Source organism: Ursus maritimus, unplaced genomic scaffold (genome assembly GCF_017311325.1).
Source record: "Ursus maritimus isolate PB19 unplaced genomic scaffold, ASM1731132v1 scaffold_18, whole genome shotgun sequence".
NCBI classification, from domain to species: Eukaryota; Metazoa; Chordata; class Mammalia; order Carnivora; family Ursidae; genus Ursus; species Ursus maritimus.
In genome coordinates this window covers 45,382,668-45,400,664 of record NW_024424230.1, presented here as the reverse complement: position 1 = coordinate 45,400,664, position 17,997 = coordinate 45,382,668, and the positions used below count along the sequence as shown (strand labels likewise).

The 17,997-nt window shown below is 38.5% G+C and overlaps 1 protein-coding gene across 1 annotated transcript in view; it reads right to left on the bottom strand.

Annotated features, from left to right (window-relative positions):
• Nucleotides 1-17,115, bottom strand: part of OSBPL1A (oxysterol binding protein like 1A) — a 222,853-nt gene extending 205,738 nt beyond the window's left edge. Inside the window, exon 1 of the mRNA XM_040632633.1 lies at nt 16,972-17,115. The gene's annotated coding sequence lies outside the window, so the exon portion shown is untranslated. The remainder of the gene's footprint in view (nt 1-16,971) is intronic.
• Between the last annotated feature and the right edge of the window lie 882 nt (nt 17,116-17,997).

The window sequence follows — 17,997 nt, the reverse complement described above, 5'->3', positions numbered from 1 at the left end:
GATGGCAGAGCATGGAACACCAGGAATCTGTTTCCCCACCTAGGCAATAATTGCTCTGGTAGAATCTGCCCAATGCAACTATTTTGGAACCCTGGGACCTACTGAAGGCTTACAACCACCAGGGAAAGCTTGGAAGGTAAATTGTGATGAATTTATGTCAATTTCAGCCCTTAGTAAGGCAGCAGCTACCCATCTCTCTGAGTACATGTGTTCCTGGAGCAGGTTGCAGGAGCCAGGGTGAGCAAAAGGACCACTATACTCCAAACATTGGAGAGCTGGGCCCTGATCATTGCTGCTTCTGATCAGAGATGCAGACAAAGAGGCAAGTAGCCACTGCTGATGCAGCATCTCTCTCTGATGCTTTAAGCCCCTCCAGTGGGCGGAACATCCAGGGAACTTAAAGGACCAGCACTCTTTTGTTTTCCCCCTTCATTTTTCTCTTTCTCCCCTTTTTAAAAGCCAGACACTAAGGACTAGAACATTCAGGGGCACCTGGGTGGGTTGGTCAGTTGAGCATCTGCCTTCAGCTCAGGTCATGATCACAGGGTCCTGGAATCAAGCCCCGCTTCAGGCTCCCTGCTCAGGGGGGAGTCTCCCTCTCTCTCCCACTGCCCCTCCCTTCTCGTGTACACTCTCTCAAGTAAATCTTAAAATATTGACTGGGACATTCAAAAACAACTGCATATATGGAGAAAATTAGAACATAACTGCTCATGACCACCAAAAGGCTCCAAAAAGACCTGAGAAGACCTTAAGTTTACAGCTCAGGCTAACCCTCAGCATGGAAACAGCCCATAACAGTCCAAAAATACAACAAATTAGAAAACCTTGAGAAAGGAGGAGAATTTGCTCTATCTAGAGTTACTACTTTATTAGATTCAAATGTCCAGTTTTCAACAGTGAAAAAAGTTCCAAGGCATAAAAAGAAACAGGAAAGTAGGGCCCAAAGGTGGGGCAGGGGGAATCAATAGAAACAGTCTCTGAAGAAGATCTGATGGCAAATATACTAAACAAAGATATCAAAAAGACATTTGAAGATCTAAAGAAAGATGGACAAAGTCAATAAAGAGTATAAACAAGATGAAAACATGAATAAAGAAATAGAAAATCTAAAAGGAAACAAAGAAATTCTTGAGCTGGAAAGTACAACAAATGAAAAATTCACTTGAAGGATTCAAAGGCAGATTTGAGAGAGAAGACTCCACGAACTTGAAAGATAGGAAATTATGGAGTCTGATGAAAAGAAAAAAGACTAAAATCCAAACAGAGCTTAAGGGACCCGTAGGACACCAAAATGCACATCAACATGCATCACGGAAGTCCTAGAAGAGGTAGAACAAGGGATAGAGTATTTGGAGAACTAATAGCTGAATACTTCCTAAATTAGATAAAAGACATGAATATAAACATCCAAGAAGGTCAATGAACTTCAAATAAGGGGAATTCAGATACACCACATAATCTAATTTTCAAGAGAAAGAATCTGGACCGAAGCAAGAGAGAAGCTGAGTCATCAGATCCAGGGTAAGATTAACAGCAGACTTCTCATCGGAAACTTTGGAGGGCAGACAGCAGTGGGCAAATAGCACAAAAAGAAAATTTTCAGCCAAGAATTCTGTATCTGGCAAAACTGCCTTTCGAAAGTGAGAGGAAATTAAGACATTCCCAGAAAAACAAAAGCTAGGAGAGTTCAATACCACTAGACCTGCCTTTTAAGAAATGCTCAAGAGAGTCCTGCGAGGTAAAATAAAGGCACACTAGACAGTAACTCAAGGCTATATAAAGAAATAAACATCTTGATAAAGGGAAGTACATGTGCAATTACAGCTAGTGTTATTATAATAATGGTTTATAGCTGTACTTTTTGTGCTCTACATGATTTGAGAGTAATACATTTAAAGAAAAAAAATAGTTCTAAAAGCTAGTATTATTATAACTTCAGTGTATAACTCCAAATCTTGTTTTCTATGTAATTTTTTTTAAAAGATTTTATTTATTTATTTGACAGAGACAGCCAGTGAGAGAGGGAACACAGGCAGGGGGAGTGGGAGAGGAAGAAGCAGGCTCCCAGCAGAGAAGCCTGATGTGGGGCTCGATCCCAGAACGCTGGGATCACACCCTGAGCTGAAGGCAGACACTTAATGACTGCGCCACCCAGGCATCCGTTTTCTATGTAATTTAAGAGACTAACCCATTCAAAAGAATTATTAGTTTAGGTTTTAAGTATACACTATATAAAGATGTAATTCTGTGACATCAGTAACCAAAAAGGGTGGGAACAGAGCATAAAGGAACAAGGTTTTTGTGTGTTTTAAGTTAAGCTAGTATAGATTCAAATTAGTGCTATAACTTCAGGATGTTAAATGTAATCCCCAGAGTAACTCCCCCAAATAGCTACAGAATACACAAAAAAGGAAATATCCCTCCCCCCAAAAAAATCAGCTAAACACAAAAGATGACAATGCAGTAAGTGGACCAAAAAAGCTATAAGGCATATAGAAAATAGCAAAATGACAGAAGTCCCTCCTTATCAGTAATTATTTTAAATGTAAATGGATTAAACTCTCCAATCAAAAGAGATTGGCAGAATGGATAAAAACACATGATCCAACTATATGCTGTCTACAGGAGACGCACTTTAGAGTCAAAGACAGAAATAGATAGAATGTTAAAGGATAGAAAAAGATATTGCTTGCAAACAGTAATCAAAATAGAAATGACTATACTAATGTCAGACACAATAAACTCAAAATTAAAGAAGGTTACCAAAGACAAAGACATTACATATTAATAAAAGGTTTAATATAGCAAGAAAGTAATTACAAACACCCAATGACAGATCAAAAATATAAAAAAAAACAATTTAAGAAACACTTTTATAATAGTCAGAAATTTCAATACCCCACTCACAATGGACAGGAACACAGGTAGAAGGAAACAGAGGACTTAACACAATAAACCAACTAGATCTAGCAGACATACACAGAACACTCTCTCTGACAAGAGCATATACATTTCTCTCAAGTGTGTATGGAACATTTTCCAGAATAGACCATATGTTAGGCCACAGATTAGGTCACAAGAGGGACAATGTTAGGAATTACTAAAGGAAAAAAAGGAAAATTCACAACATGGTGGAAACTAAACATACTTTAAAAACAACCAGATCAAAAATGAATCACAAAGGAAAGTAGAAAATATTTAGAGATAAATGAAAATGAAAACAATGTATCAACACATCGGACACGGCAAAAGCAATAAGGGCAATGGATAGCTAAAAATGCTTACACTGAAAAACAAGACCTCAAAACAACCACCTAATGTTGCAAATTAAGAAACTAGGGGAAAAACAAAAAACTAAACCCAAAGCTAGAAGAAAATAATAAAATATTAGAGCAGAAAGCAACAAAATAGAGAATAGAAAAAACCAAAAAATTCAATGAAACCATTTCAATGATCTTCAAAATGATCAACAAAATTGACAAACCCTTAGCTGGACTAAGGAAAAAGAATCAAATTACTAAAATCAGAAACATTACTAAATCAGGACATTACTACCAACCCTACAAAAATAAAAAGCATTTTAAGAGTACAGTGAATAATTATGTTACCAACAAGTCAGATAACCTAGAAGAAATGGACATATTCCTAGAAACACAAAACCTACCAAAACAAAATCATGCAGAAATGGAAAATCTGAATAGATACATAACTAGTAAAGAGACTGAGGGGTGCCTGGGTGGCTCAGTTGGTTAAGTGTCAGCCTTCAACCCAGGTCATCATCTCAGGGTCCTAAGATCGAGCCCCACATTGGGCTCCCTGCTCAGAGGGGAAGCCTGCTTCTCCCTCTCCCACTTCCACTTCTGCTTCCCCCTGCTTGTGCTCTCACTCGCGCTCTCAAATAAAGTCTTAAAAAAAAAAAAAAAAAGTCAAATCCGTAATCAAAATCTCCCAAAGAAAATCTTCCCAAACTTGACTGCTTCACTGGAGAATGATACTAATGCTTCTCAAATTTTTCTAAAAAATTCAAAGAGGAAGGAATACTTTGTAACTCATCCATGAAGCCACCATTACACTAACACCACAGACAAAGACACTATAAGAAAGCCACAGACTGATATCCCTTATGAACACTGATGGAAAATTTCTCAATAAAATACTAGCAAACTGTATTCAGCAGTGTATTAAAAGGAATATACACCATGACCCAGTGGGATTTATTCCTGAAATGCAAGGATAGTTCAACATATGAAAATTGATCAATGAAATACACTGCATTAATGGGGGGGGGAACAACCCACAATCCTCTCAATTGATGCAGAAAACACATCTGACAAAATTCAACACTTTTCATGATTAAAAAAAAAAAAAAAACCCTCAAAGAGCTAGAAATAAAAGGAAACTATTTTAACCTAATAAAAGCCATATGTGAAACACCCACAGCAAACATCATGCTCAAAGGTGAAAGACGGAAAGCTTTTCCTCTAAGGTTAGGAACAAGGAAAGGATGCCCCCTTTCACCAGTTTTAGTCAACATAATATTGGGCATTCTAGCAGTTAATTTAGACAAGAAATAAAAAGCATCCAAATTGGGAAAGAAGTAGTAAAATTATCTGTTTGCTGAGGATATTTACAGGAAACCATTAAAATTCAACAAAAAAAGCTCTTAGAAATAAATTTAGAAAAGTCAGGATACAAGAGCAACATAAAAATCAGCTGCATTTCTATACACTAGCAATAAATAATCTGAAAAGGAAATTACAAAATTCAATTTATAATACCATCAAACAAAGAATAAAACACTTAACCAAAGAGATGAAATACTTATACAACTACAAAATATTGAGAGAGATGGAAGGCATAACTGGAAACAAATCCCATATTCATGGATTATAAAACAACATTATTAAAATGTGAATCCTATGCAAAGAAATCTAGACATTCAATGCCTATCAAAATCCTAATGTTTTTTGTAGAAATAGAAAAACCCATCCTGGGGCGCCTGGGTGGCTCAGTCATTAAGTGTCTGCCTTTGGCTCAGGGCATGATCCCCGCGTTCTGGGATCGAGCCCTACATCAGGCTCCTCCGCTGGGAGCCTGCTTCTTCCTCTCCCACTCCCCCTGCTTGTGTTCCTTCTCTCACTGGCTGTCTCTCTGTCAAATAAATAAATAAATAAAATCTTTTAAAAAAGAAAAAAGAAAAAAAAAGAAGAAAAACCCATCCTAAAGCTCATATGAAATTTCAAGGAACTCTAAATAGCCAAAACAATCTTGAAAAAGGAGAACAATGCTAGAGGACTCATACTTCCCGATTTCCAACTTATTACAAAGTTACCGTAATCAGACACTGTGATACTGGCATAAAGACAGACATATAAAACAGTGGAACAGAACAGGGAAGCCAGAAATAAATCCTTGTGTATATGGTCAAATGAATTTTTATGAGTGTCAAGACAATTCAATGAGGAAAGGACAGTCAACAAATGGTGCTGGGGAAACAAAATCCACATGGAGAAGAATAAAGTTGAACCTTTACCTAACATATTAAAAAACTAACTCAAATTGGATCAAAGATCTAAATATATGACTTAAAACTCAGAAGAAAACATAGGGCAAAAGCTTCATGACATTGGCTTTGGCAATGATTTCTTGGATAGAACAACAAGGATATGGCTAACAAAAGAAAACATAGACAAAGTGGACACCACGAAAATTTTAAAATTCTGTGCATCAGAAGACTATCAGAGTTAAAAGACAAGTCACAAGATGAGAGAAAATATTCGCAAATCATGTATCTGATAAGAGACTAATATCCAAGATATACAGAGAAATTCTAGACCTCAAAACCCAGTTCAAGGGGCGCCTGAGTGGCTCAGCTGGTTAAGCCTCTGCCTTCAGCTCAGGTCATGATCCTGGGATCCTGGCATAGAGGCTCCCTGCTCAGCGGGGCATCTGCTTCTCCCTCTACCCCTCCCCCTACTCGTGCTTGCTTGCTCTCACTCTCTCTCAAGTAAATAAAGTCTTTAAAAACAAATCCCAATTCAAAACAAAGTACTTGAATAGATATTTCTCCAAAGAAAATATGCAAATGGCCAGGGTGTCTGGATGGTTCAGCAGGTTAAGCATCTGCCTTCAGCTCTGGTCATGATCTCGGGGTTCTGGGATTGAGCCCCACATTGGGCTCCCCGTTCAGCAGGGAGTCTGTGCACACGCGCACTCTCGCCCTCCCCCCCAACACATGGGCTCTCAAATAAATATTTTAAAGAAAATATGCAAATGGAAAAATAAAGACATGAAAAAATGGTCCACATCACTGATCACTAGGAAAATGCAAATTAAAACTACAATAAGATATCACTTCACATCCATTCAGAAGGCTACTATGAAAAAGCAGAAAGCAAGTATTGTCAAGGATTTGAAAAAATTAGAATCCTGTGCACTGTTAGTAGGAATATAAAATGGTACTGCCACTGTGTAAAACAAATTAGTGATTTCTCAAAAAATTAAAAATAAATTTACCCTATGATCTGGCAATTCCATTTCTGGGTATATACCCAAAAGAACTGAAAGTGAGGTCTTGAAGAGGTATTTGTACACCTATGTTCATGGCTGCATTATTCACAATAGCTAAAACATGAAAACATCATAAGTGTCTACCAGCAGATGAACAGTTAAGCAAAATATGGTATATACATACAATGGAATATTTTTCAATGTTTAAAAAGAAAGAAATTTCTGCAATATGCTAAAACATGGATTAACTATCAGAATATTACACTAAGTGAAATAAGGCAGTCACAGAAAGACAAATACTGCATGATACCACTTCTATGAGGTACGTAGAGCACAGTAGTCAAAATCAGAGAAAGAAAGTGGAATGGTGGTTGCCAGGGACTTGGGGGAGAAGAGAATGGGGATTTATTGGATACAGAATTTCAGTTTGTAAGAGAAGTTTTAAAGCTGAATGGTGGGATGGGAGGACACATTATTAATATATTTAATACCACTGAAGTGTAAACATTTCTGAGATAGTAAATTTTATCTTGTGTATTTTATGATTAAAAAAAATTTTTTTTAAATACACCTATACTATTTACTTTCCCAGGGAAACTACTTCTAGGAATCTATCCTACAGAAATACTTACATGAGATTATTTTATAAGCATGTTCATAAGGACTGCATTATTTACAATAATTAAAAGGAGATTAATAAGTCCATATCTATCAATAGGGAACTGGTTAAATAAATTCTTTAAAAAGGCTAGAAGAAATATTCTACAGACTGGAGGATGGAAGACAGTTGAAGGATCGTTTCAGAAAGCAGCGGCCTATGCACAGTGAACACCATGACCCCCAACCCTCTTCCCTAATCAGCATTCCTAATGCTGACAAGCCAGGCTCCAGCCCCTGAGAGAAGACTAAGCTAGTTAAAAGTCTCTAAAGGATAACATATTCCTAGATGATGCCAGCAGCTCCCAACAAATGGCTAAGCCAGATGAATCCTGCAGTAGAGTTGATAGTCAACAGGCTCCCCTACTTTCTCAATTTCCAATCAGCTTTCTAGTTTCTATTAAAAGCCAATAACTAAGGGTGACAAGGCATCTGAATAAAACCTCTAAAACACTGAAGAGTCTAGAACCAAAGGGGCAAAAAAACCACAAAAGCAAAAACAAAACACCTTGAAAAAATTTCAGAGAAAAAGTTAAATAACACCTAATCTTTAGAGAATGAAATCATATTCTGCAAAAACCCAGGATACTATATGAAAATATAGAACTGTAGAAAGCTATGTGAATATTAAAAATGACAGCAAAAATGTCTATGAGACAGGAGCTAGTTTTTTTTTTTTTTTTAAGAACTGATAAACCTTTACCCAGACTCAGAGACTGAGAGAACTCCTATAAAATCGAAGTGAAAGAGAAATAATCGACACCACAGAAATATAAAAGATTGTAAGAGAATGTTATGAAAAATTAGTGCCAACACATTGAACAGAAGAAATGGATAAATTCCTAGAAACATATAACTCTCCTGAAACTGAATCAAGAACAGAAAATGTGAACAGATTATTGGCAATGAAATTGAATCAGCAGTCAAAAACTCCTAAAATACAAAAGTCCAGGACCAGATGGCTTCACAGATGAATTCTGCCAAGCATTTCAAGGAATAATAATGCCTATTCTTCTCAAACTATTCCAAAAAAAAAATAAGCGTAAGGAAAGCTTCCAAATTCATTCCATGAGGCCGGCATTCCCCGGATACCAAAACCAGATAAAGACACTACAAAAAAAGAACTATAGGCCAATACGTCTGATGAACACAGATGTAAAAATCCTCAATGAAATATTAGCAAACCAAATCCAACAATACATTTAAAGAAATCATACACCATGATCAAGTGGGATTTATGCCTGGGATTTTGCAAAGGTGGTTCAATATTCACAAATCGAAGTGATACATCAACAGAGAAATGATCATACGGTTTTTATCCTTTAACTATATGCAGAAAAAGCATTTGACAAAGCACGGCATCCATTCTTCATAAAAATCCTCAGCAAAGTAGGTTTAAAGGGAACACACCTCAACATAATAAAGGCCATATATGGAAAACCTACAGCTAACATCATACTCAATGATGAAAAACTGAGAGCTTTTCTCCTAACATCAGGAACAAGACAAGAATATACACTCCTAACACTTTTATTCAACATATTACTAGAAGTCCTAGCCACAGCAATGAGACAAGAAATGAAAGGCACCCAAATAAGTAAGGAAGAAGTAAAACTTTCACTATTTTCAGATGTGATACTAAACACCGAAAACCCCAAAGATTCCACCAAAAAACTATCAGAACTGATAAATGAATTCAGTAGTCACAGGATACAAAAATCATACAGGAATTCACTGCATTTCTATAAACTAATAATGAAGTCGCAGAAAGTGAAAGAAAACAATCCCATTTACAATTTCAACAAAAATAACAGAATACCTAGGAATGAACTTAACCAAGAAGATCAAAGACCTATACTCTTAAAGCTATAAAACACTGATGAAAGAAATTGAAGATGACAAAAACAAATGGAAAGATATTCCATACTCATGGACTGGGAGAACAAATACCATTAAAATGTCCATATGATCCAAAGCAATCTACACATTTAATGCAATCCCCATCAAAACACAAACAGCATTTTTCACAGAACTAGAACAATCCTAATTTGTATGGAATCACAAAAGACCAAGTAGCCAAAGCCATCTTGAAAAAGAAAACTGAAGATAGAATGGGATAGACCGGTGATGGGTAGTAAGGAGGGAACGTATTGCATGGTGCACTGTTATACGCAACTAATGAATCATCGAGCTTTACATCAGAAACCGGGGATGTACCGTATGGTGACTAACATAATAAAAAATCATTAAAAAAAAAAAGAAAACTGAAGATAGCACAGTCCCAGATTTCAACATATAAGAGGTAAATAAAATATAGTTTTATTTTAAAATTAAGGGTACAAAGCCAGTTAAATTTCACCAACGCAGGAAAAAAAAAAAAATCTCTTACTGCTCTCTGCCTAACTCCCATAGGTTTTAATGGAGGTGCCTGTTTGATGCAAAAATTAACTTAGACATGCTCTCATTTTCAAAGCAATTTTAACCCCACATCCATCAAAACTAAAGACTATCAGCAGGCCTAGCCAATTCCAGAAGTCTGCTGACTGTAAAACTGAGGACTTAAGTAATAACCTTGAAGATAAATTCCTAATACATTTCCCCTACACTTCTTTTATAAACTTCTATTACTTTAGAAAGGAGTGGGGGTGGGGAGAGGCAGACACTTTATCTCCCAGTAGAAACAAGTTATAAAGTCACATATACATTTAAAACTTACTTCCATGAACAAATCATTTTGTGTTAAGAGCAGAAAACAGTAAGAATACATTTTATAGCAAGATAATTTCTCAGTGGCTCTAACACAGTCAAAATAGCACAACTCCAAAAATACCTGTAACTTAAAAACTGAATAAACTTCCTAAAAATGCTAGCAGTACTAACTAGATGAGTATAATCATCTTTATGTTCCTTCCAACTATGCTACAAAGAAACAGTTCCAAACCAGGGCATAGAACCATTCATGACACCTTCTCCATTTAAGATTCATAACGAAGAGTTCACTGCTGACTATGTAGACCTGAATTTTAGAATATCCACCACTATCTAAAACCATGTGCCTTAGGCAGGCATCCAAGGAGTCATCAGCATGGGCTAGGAAGGTATCCAACCTTCCAATGTGATATCCACATAAAGCTGCAGCTTCCCTACCACCACCAGGGCCACCATTGCCTTCCCTGTCACTAGTGTCACAAGAAGACTTAATTGAGGGCTTACCACATTCCCGGTATTGCCCTGAACTCTGATGGCTCATTAATGAATAAAACCAGGCCTTAAACTAGGGGAACTGAGAAGTATTGTAGGGACAAGTGTACAAATCGGTTACTATCCACATCCCTCAGGAGATCTGACTTCCCCTCTCCATTCCCAACCTCAACTAGATCCCTCACCATATTTGCCACATTTCAGTCTGTAAGGATTCATGTGGTCATTTCTTTGGAATTCCTTACGCTGTGAACCTGAATAGGACAAGGGTCCCATATCCATTATGTTCCTCACTATATTTCCAGTACCTAGCAAGGTGCCTAGAACACACCAGGAAATAAAACATTAAATAGATGGTGGGGCACCTGGGTGGCACAGCGGTTAAGCATCTGCCTTCGGCTCAGGGCGTGATCCTGGCGTTCTGGGATCGAGCCTCACATCAGGCTCCTCCACTATGAGCCTGCTTCTTCCTCTCCCACTCCCCCTGCTTGTGTTCCCTCTCTCGCTGGCTGTCTCTATCTCTGTCGAATAAATAAATAAAATCTTAAAAAAAAAAAAAACACATTAAATAGATGGGCAGAAGAATGGACATAGATTTAGTTCTCTAAGAACAAAGCAATTCTACCTCCCACAGGAAAGAATAAAGGCCATGCCTCTAAGTGGTACACCTTTACTTAATAACAAAATTAAGATTTTCTAAGATTTGAGAGAGATAGAGTACGCACGCACACGCAAGGGGGGGGCGGCTGAAGAAGATGGAGAGAGAATCTGAAGCAGACACCCCGCTGATCTGGGAGCCTGATGCAGGGCTAGATCTCAAAAACCAGAGATCATGACCTGAGCCGAAACCAAGAGTCCAAGGCTTAACCAACCAAGCTACCCAGGCGCCCAAAGTGGTTTTTTTCTTTTTTCTTATATGCCACAGGAAATTAAAATCATACCAAAAAAAGATAACTTGAAAAAAAAAATACTCTAGAATTACTAAGTATTACTATTTAATTTGATGCATCTCTAATTTATAAATAAGTTCTAGGATTAATAGTTAACCTTAGAAAAAAGCAAAATAAAAGAATCCAAATTCACATGTTGAACAGATTAAAAAAAAAAAATTTCTTTGGAATCATGAGCTTGTTTCAGAAAAGCGCTTGGTCTCTGATGTTTAAGAAAAAGACAATTCCTTAACGCAGCTGATCAGAATGGATTTGAGCCATAGCCTATCAGCAAGTATTTTTCATCATCTTGTGGATATTTTCAACTGCTCTTTTCACATTCATGCAATTCTAAGCTCTCTTTTTAAAATTTGAGATTTTTAATAACCAAGAGAATGTTTTCAAGGAAATAACTAAACAAAAAAAATATTTTGAACTTCAAAAACTGGGAGACTCCAGACTATTTTGCCTTGTTTCCTCTCCTCCAAGGTCCACCGAGGAAGCTAGGCTCCTAAATTATTTGGTAGAAAGGAAGTTTGTATTTTGTTTTATGAACACTGTAAATTACCTAATTAAACTGATCCCCATACTTGATAGTCCATGCCACTAAATGCCCATTCAATACAGCTGATAAATTCTGTAGCCTCCCCAACTCTGAGATCTTGGCAAAGACCCTAAAACTTGTAGCCTAAAGGACAATTGTGACTTGCTAAATTTGGTTGGAGGTCAACTGTAAGTTGAATTGCTACTTTTACTGTTCAAGTTTAATTTCTACAGAATCAAAGTAGAAAATTCCTGGCGAAATCAAAGAATAAAGTTCAACAATCAGAGCTAATTCACCTGAGTACCATAAACTCGAAATACTAAACAATTTGTCCTTTGAGTTAACAGTATTTAAAAAGATTCAAAAATATCCAGGCAAACTTTTTTCAATCATACATGTAACAGCATTTAACTGGGCATCCTAAAATGTCAGGAAAGTATAGCAGTTTCTCAAAAATTATACACAGAATTACCACAGGACCCACAATATGCCCAAAAGAATTAGGGAAAGGACTGGAACAGATAATTGTTCACCCACATTCACAGCAGCATTCTTCACAATAGCCAAGAGGTGGAAGCAATCTAAGTGTCCAGTGACAGGTGAATAGGGAAAAAAAAAAAAGTGTGGTAGCTACATACAATGATTATTCAGCCTTGAAAATTCTGACACTACAACATTAACAAACCTTACACATATTATGCTAAGTGAAATTAGTCAGACACAAAAGGACAGATTTTATATGGTTCCATTTATAGGAGGTACCCAGAGTAGACAAATATATAGAAACTAGGATATTGGTTACTAGGAGCTGGAGAAGGGAGTGGGGAGTTCCCGTTTAAGGGGTACAGAGTTCCTGTTTGGGATGACGAAATAGTTCTGGAGATGGATAGTGGTAATGCTTGCACAACAGTGTGAATGTACTTAATGCCACGGAATAGCATACTTAAAAATGGTAAAAAAAAAAAAAAAGTAATTTTATATCAGGTGTATTTTACAATAAAAAAAGTGAGAGCATCTGAAATACGGCTTTTACAGTTGTCAAATAGCTTTTGTACTATCAAAGTCAAAGGGAACCAACCTAATTATTCAAAATTTACCATGACCACATGTTGTGATTTTAAAAATTCTCAGATACTGCTTTTACGCTTGGTATTATATTTGAAACACAATGTATACTAGGAATCTGAATAGTCAGAAAAACTACATTTATGAACATATTTTACAAACTAAACCTAACATAAAAATCTGTTGTGTGCTTAGTTAGCACTGCATTCCAAAGTAGCTAACAACTCAATTGTGTGGGGATTCCCCCCCCATTATCATTCTTTTAATGTGAGGAAAATATTAAGAATTGAACTATGTAAGAACATGGCATGAGCAAGAAATAAATTTTGCCCTCAATCTTACTAACTCCTAGCAAATCATCAGTGAGTTCTCTAACGTGATCATATACCTATGTGTATGCATGTACGTGTGTACAAATAAACATATATAAATTTATGGGCACCTGGGTGGCTCAGTCGGTTAAGCATCTGCCTTTAGCCCAGCTCATGATCCCAGGGTTCCGGGATCAAGTCCCGCATGGGGCTGCCTGCTCAGTGGCGAGCCTGCATCTCCCTCTGCCTGCTGTTCCCCCTGCTCTTACTCTGTCAAATAAAATCTTAACAAACAAAAAAACAACCTATAAATTTGTAATAACAATTACATAAATACAATGTTTTAGAAATTCAACAATGGTAGACAGATTCATATTTTACCTAACACTATTTTTAGAGATGAAAAAACTGAAAAGTACAAAGGTAAAGTTACTTACCAAGTGTATGATAAAGCCACAACCAGAATCAAGAACTTCTGTTCAAGGCAGGCAATGTTGTTAAAGTTATACATTTCATAAAACTCAATTCAGCCTCTAAAATTAAACTGATTCTAGTTATGGTTCCTGTGAGCATTAAGGAAGTTAAATCTGAATTATGGCTTAATCCCTTCATTTTAAGAAGATTTACTAATTAAAATGAGACATCCAAAACATGGCAATTTAAGGAAAACAAATTATCAAGTCTATTTTAGGAAGTACTCACTTCTTTTAAAAATAAAGTTAAAAGTCACTTGATTTTTAATTCAGTGAAATTTCACAACTTCCCTCCAATAAGCCTTCATGCCCTGATAGACAGAATTGCCTCCTTTGGAGGAAAGATAGAGAAGTAGCTAAAATTGTAATATGTCCCACTACAGTTTGTAAACCATTGAAGTTAATGTAAAATTGTTTATTCCAAATTATTAACTTTATATTTGACATACTTACACTATTTTCTCTTACTCATATTCGTTATGTATTCACACGGACCTGGATGCCCTACAAACATAATAAAAGAACAATCCTACTTGCCATGTATTTTACCTTTATTTGGTTAAAAGTGTCAATCGAAATGTGAAAATTATGTAAGCTTGTTGGCCCTGCTTTGTGAAATTCTTTACATCAGTCTTAGGTTGCTATACATTTTAGGTGCTGCAATAACCAAGAACTCTTAGCTGCAACCCTGATTTGGATTTGAACTTGACAGATTCTGAAAACTTTACTGTTTCAAGCAGTTTGGATCTGTAGAAGCAAAGGGCAGAGAAGTCCACATATCTGATAAATCCAGTTCTAGATAGTAAAAATACTCTAACAAGGAGTTACCTTCTAATGGTAAAATTCCTTAAATTTTAGATAAAAGGTATTTAAATGTTTTCCATTTTGGTTATTTCACATTTGAAAATTATCTTCTAAACTTAATCAAATTAGGTATACATAATACTGACCTGTCATCTACCATATCCTCAGAAGTTTCTCTTTAAAGAAAAGCTTTAACAAAGTAAAAACATGTGGTTACTTTCCACTGTCACACTATAGGAAGACCGACTTAAAGATTGTTTTCACCCACAGAAGTTTCCTATTTGCTGGCTAATACAAGAACTCGAAGCTAGTGACCCAGTAGTTCCTCTTACTAGAAGTGTTAAAATTGCGTATGGTGGGAGACAGTGACTACATTTATCATGGTAAGCATAGCTTAACGTATTGAACTGTGCAATAACCGGGATGTACACCTGAAAACTAGTAACACTGTAGGTCAACAACATGTCAGTGAAAAAGCTTTAGAACTATTTCTTAAACTTGCTCACCTTCTAGTGGCTTAAGTCAGGTAAGTGAGGGAAAAATCCAACATTTCTAGGGGTCAAAAGCACCCTATAAGATACTTATAGGACATCATGATCATCAGTATGGATTGTACAGAGTACCTGACGGCATCTTTTCTAACACTTCATTAATGAATTCTGGCAAGATTGGTATAATTGGGTGCCTACACGGGTTACAGCTGCCCTCTTTCTAGGAACTGGAAAGAATTTAGTCATCAAAGTTCTGATTACCACCAGACTTGTATTAAAAGAAGGGACAAGGTTCCTAACCACTTCAAATTTCTCATCTGCACTTGCTAGCTCATTCTCTCCTTCACATATTTGTTAAACTGATTTCTACTTTCTACTACTCTTCTTGGTGAATACACAGAAGCTACAAAAGCTCAGCTTTAGTCATGGAAAAAGGTAAGAAAGGGCTACAGAGTTCCAACTTGAAAAGATTAAATATACAGATGTATCTGTAAAAGCCACCAGTAGAAAAATTTAACAGGCGCTGCACCATGACATCCCTAAAAACAAAACAAAAAAAAACTGGCTGTATTCTCCTACTTGTTGATTCCAAACAAGTACTTCCCTCTGTCTTAAGGGAAGAGTGGGGGGAGCGATGCTTTTGTTGAAACAACTTCTAGCTGCTCTGATTTACAGGTGTTAAGTCCAGCTTGAATAATACCTCCAAGACTGAAGGGCCCCCAGAGACAAGGATTAGCCACCCACCACCAATTTCTGCTGACAAGATTCTGCTGAGATATTTAGCAAGTGTCATCTGATAAACAGACCTTGGCAAAAGTCTGCACAGAGTTAAAACAACTGCTCCAGATAGATCTACTCAACTTGGCGGCAGTTAACTCCTGTTCTGAATATCAAATGTTCGATGCTGCCAGGGAGAAAACAAAAGGGCGATAAGTTTTAAAACTGTTACTGACCGTTTTTCCCCCCTCCCGTAGAACTAGGGGATGAGAAGAGGGTGGATTTTGTAACCATTCTGTAATTAACGCAGAGATCTTTAAAATTTCAACTGGGTGGATTCAGAAATTACACCTACGATACTGGTTGCGTAAAACTCGTTCTCAGGGTTAGTACGCGAACATCGCTAGACTTTAAAATAAGTCAACAAAATTATCTTCCAAATACTTAGCAGAGGTGAGGATATTCTGAACTCTATTCAGAATTTATCAACTACAATGCTAAGGCTGAAGCTTTCAGGGACAACACATCACGGATGTTAAAGCTAATTTTATATTATCAACTCCACAAGAGCCTAATCGCTAAGTTTGCAAATTGGAGCAGCCTTATTTAAGTTAGCTTAATATCACAACGCCAACAGCTCAACTTCACAACCTAGTCTGCATAAAGCAACGACTTTGACAACGAAAACCTAATATTAACTAAGTCAGAAAAACCCTTTCAACGCCTTCTGCTAATCAGTAGGGCCACCGGGTAAATGAACCGTCCCTATTGTGCAGCTGCAATCTTTCATACTGTTTCTGAATCCCTTTGATAGTCTTCCATGCTTGTCGAATTGACCACAAGGCACACTGCGAGATGGTCACATGGGCAGCTCGTGACTTCCACTGAGAATCAATCGTCTCTTCACGGTAGTAGAAAACTAAAAGTTATGATGCACACGTCCAAGTACCGAGAAAGCACGCAGCTGATGACTTGGCAGGGAATGCATGTGGCACCAGCACGAAATCGTAGCACGCGGAGGGGAAGTGCAACATACACCACATCTTGCTACTTTTAACAATTAACTTCGCTGCAGCGCTGGAGAGCCAGCGGCCCCGGGGAAACCGAACTCGGGCTAGGAGCCCAGCGTCGCCACGCCACGACTCTGACCGGCCTCGGCGACCCGCGGAAGAGGCCCGCGTACCCCCCACCAGGGGCAGACAGATCTTCCCCGAGCACCAGGCAGAGGGGAACACGCTCACATAGGAACCGGCCACGGAAACTGACCTACGCGGTCACCCGGGCTCCCAGAGCTCCCGGAGCTGGGGGGGGCCACGACGATGAAAAGGCCGGCAGCGACTCTAGCTGGCACTACCAGAGGACTTGCGGCCCTGCGGAAGGACGGTCTCCGGGGTCCCGGCACCGGGGACGGGGCGGAGCGCGAGGTGACCAGGCAAGACTCCGCGAGGAAGCGCTGGTCTGCGAGATGGCGCCGCCCCTCCGCACAGCTCGCCCCACGATTATTTGTGCCGGGTCCGTGCGTCACGTGACCGGCGCGCGGGCCTGGAGGCGTGCGCTTGGCGCCCCTGGGCCCCGCCCCCGCACGCTCCTATCCCGCCTGGACCACAGACGCTGGTCCCAGGGTTTGCCCACGGCTGCCAGGAGGCCAACGCATGGTACTCCTCCCACCACACCCCGACTGGCGAGAAGTGGACCTGACAAGGCGAGAAGCCCCCGCCCCCACAAGGCCGAAGCAAACGCTTTGGGTTAATGCTGGGGATATTTGTTACTAACAAATACATCACCCAGCTGCCCAGACTTTTTTTTTTTTAAGATTTTATTTATTTATTTGACAGAGAGAGAGAGATAGCCAGCGAGAGAGGGAACACAAGCAGGGGGAGTGGGAGAGGAAGTAGCAGGCTTCCAGCGGAGGAGCCTGATGCGGGACTCTGGGATCACGCCCTGAGCCCAAGGCACACACTTAACGACTGAGCCACCCAGGCGTCCCGCCCAGACTTTTTTCTTTTCTGCTTTGGTTGCGACTTTACCTGTGGGGACTTAATAGGCAGTGTAAATTAGCTACACCCCTTCTTTTCACGTGTCAAAGGATGGTCTTAAAATGCCATTCAGGTGTAAGATAGGTACCAGGGAAGGATGCTTAAAGAAGAGGATTTGCGAAAGTTCCTTCACCTCCTCCCCCCCATCAAATAATCTTTCATAAAGAGTCCACCTCTTCGGACTCGATGCACAACAGGTCTAACCAGAGAACATAATTACACAGTGTAAACCATGAAGTTTCAAACTCTAGTATAA